Source organism: Chelonoidis abingdonii, chromosome 26 (assembly GCF_003597395.2).
Source record: "Chelonoidis abingdonii isolate Lonesome George chromosome 26, CheloAbing_2.0, whole genome shotgun sequence".
In the NCBI taxonomy this organism is placed as follows: domain Eukaryota; kingdom Metazoa; phylum Chordata; order Testudines; family Testudinidae; genus Chelonoidis; species Chelonoidis abingdonii.
The window spans coordinates 9,035,885-9,038,508 of NC_133794.1; positions in this window are offsets into that span (position 1 = coordinate 9,035,885).

Genomic DNA, 2,624 nt, shown 5'->3' on the forward strand with positions numbered 1-2,624 from the left:
GCAGCAGCCCCCCTCCCACTGGGAGCCTCCCCCCAGCCAGCCCCACTCCCAAGCACCGCTCCCTGCTGGGCAGACACGTGGAGCACACAGGTTCTGCGCCTCGGAACCCTGCTGGTGCCGCGCTCTGAGAGCCCCCCGCCCCCCACAGTGCAGGGGTTTCCCCGGAGCTTTTCCCGCTGCTTGCGCGGCTCCGCCAGAGCGTTGCTGCCGGTACAGGGGCGGAGAGCCAGCACCAGGCCTGGCGCCTGCTCCTAGAAGGGAAATGCAGAGCGCCCCTCCCTTGTAGTAAAACCTTCGTCGCATGGACCCCAGGGCTGGGTGGCACTAGGGGCGCCTGTGCCTGCAGGGAGCAGTGGTGAGGGGTCACAGGGGGTGCTTGTGTCTGCAGGGCAGGGGGGTTAGTAGGGGGTGCTCCTCCCTGGCTCTCCAGCTGGGCGGCCGCTAGAGGCGCTGTGCGAGGGAGCACCGGGCTGGGGCAGCAGGGTCGGTCTCCCCCTGGCTCTCTGGGCTGGGCACTAGGGAGCGCGTGCTGCAGAGGGGGGTCAGCAGGGGACCAAAACGTCCTGCAAGGTAGGGTGGCTCGGGGGTCAGGGCAGGGGGCGCTGTGCTGGTGGGGAGCTGCTGGACGTCAGCAGGGCGCTGTGGCTGCGGGCGGGCGTCAGCAGGGTCCGTCCTCCCCTGCTCGTCTGGACTGGGCACTAGGAGGTTGCGCTGGCTGGTCAGGGTGGGGGTGCAGGGGGCGCTTGCTTGCAGGGAGCTGGGTGGGGGGTCGCAGGGCGCTGTGCTGCAAGGGACCTGGGCTGGAAACGTCAGCAGGGGGCGCTGTGCTGCCAGGGCGGTCAAGCAGGGGTGCTCTCCCCTGGCTCTCTGGACTGGGCACTAGGTGGTGCTGTGCTGCAGGTGGGGGGTTAGCAGGGGGGCGCGTGCCTGCAGGGAGCCCAGGGCTGGGGTAGCAGGCTAGGGGGCGGCTGTGCGAAGGGTGGGGAGGGCAGCAGGGGGGCGCATGGTGCTGACAGCGGAGCGGGGATTCCGCAGGGGTCGCTTTCTTCTCCTGGCTCTCATGAATGGGGCACTAGGAGGCGGCCGCGGGGGCGGCGCTGTGCTGCAAGGAGGGGGGTTAGCCAGGGGGGCGGGCTGTGCTGCAGGGAGCGGGCGCAGTGGGGTGGGAACGGGGTCAGCAGGGGGGCAGCGGTGCTGCAGGGAAGCCTGGGTGGGGGTCAGCAAGGGGCGCTGTGCTGCAGGGGGCTGGAAGTCAAGGGGATATTGCTCTCCCCTGGCTCTTGGACGGGGCAACTAGGGGAAAACGGTTTGCTGTGGCAGAGCGGGAGGGCCAGCAGGAGGAGTCACCCCCCAGGCAGTCAGGGCTAGCGCTAATGGGCCGGTCCAAACGCTAAGGATGGCGACCTGTCAATCTGGTTTCGGCAGAACTGATGATAAGCAGTTCTGGCCACCCCAGATGGTGGCTGCAGTTCAGCGCGGGCGGCAGAGATTTCCTATGCAAGTGGCTTGACCTTTACCCAGTGCCCGGGCCATCCACGGACCCTCCCTGCGGGGGTGCGTGCCCCCCCTGTGCGCTCATGGCTGCAGATGGGCGTCCGCCAGGCTCCCGGCACCTTGTCACCTTGCCATGAGCCGCCTGTCCGAATGGGAGGGGAGGAAGATCTCTCCCCCCGTCCCCACCGTGCATGAGCTCACCTCTCCTCTGCTTAATGAAATAGTGAAGGCCATGCTGATGAGACCCCTAGCGCCGTGGCCCGCGGGTCGGTTGCGGGACATATTGGATTCGAAGATGAGGGACACACCCCCCGGGCCGGCACCACTGAGCCCAGCCAGGTCGTGGGCGGGCCGGGCAAACAGCCAGAAACAGGAGCGGGGTCCTGGGGCAGCACTGCAGCTGGGCCGGGCTGCGTGGGCCCATCGGCGGGGGCAGATTTCTGGAGCAGACTGGGGGGACGGAGAGAGTTGGCGGGGCACTCCTGTACCAGGGCTGCATCCAGCATCTGCGAACTCCACAGGTGTCCAAGGCAACAGCTTAGGGTGTCCCACAGGCACTGTGCCAGCATTCCAGCCAGCAGAGTCAGTGATAGGGGCCCCCCTCTCCGCTAGGCAGGGTGAGTCAGCAGGTATCGCCCTGCATCGGACCGGTTCCGTGCGCCCCCTTAGCCCTCCAGCAGCCCCCTGTGCTGTTGCTCCCGAGAAGTGGCCTGGGAAGGCCTGCTCAGGGGTGGGAGGGGCAACATGCCTCACTGACCCCACGGATTCAAGCCTCTCTTAGTCCTTGCAGGGCCCTGTGGTGTTGTCTGAAAAATGTTTTGGTAAAAAACCCACGTCCGGGCCCTTCCGAGAGAACTCCTGAGTATCCTCCAAAGCAAGACAGGCCGGTTGGCCCCCAGTCCCCAGTGGCTGCCCTCTAGGAACCAAGCTGATCATTGGGTGAATCATAGTCCGCCATACGTGCGAGCAGCCAACTGGGGATTCTCCTTTAGTGGAAGCAAGCAGAAGCAGGAGGCCGAACTTGGAGGGCCTGGGCCTCTAGCCCCGAACAGCTCAAGGGCGATGGGGGATGGAGTCCTCGCCCAGCTGGGAGCATGTCCGCCCAAGTTTACCCTCTTGGTCGGTCATCT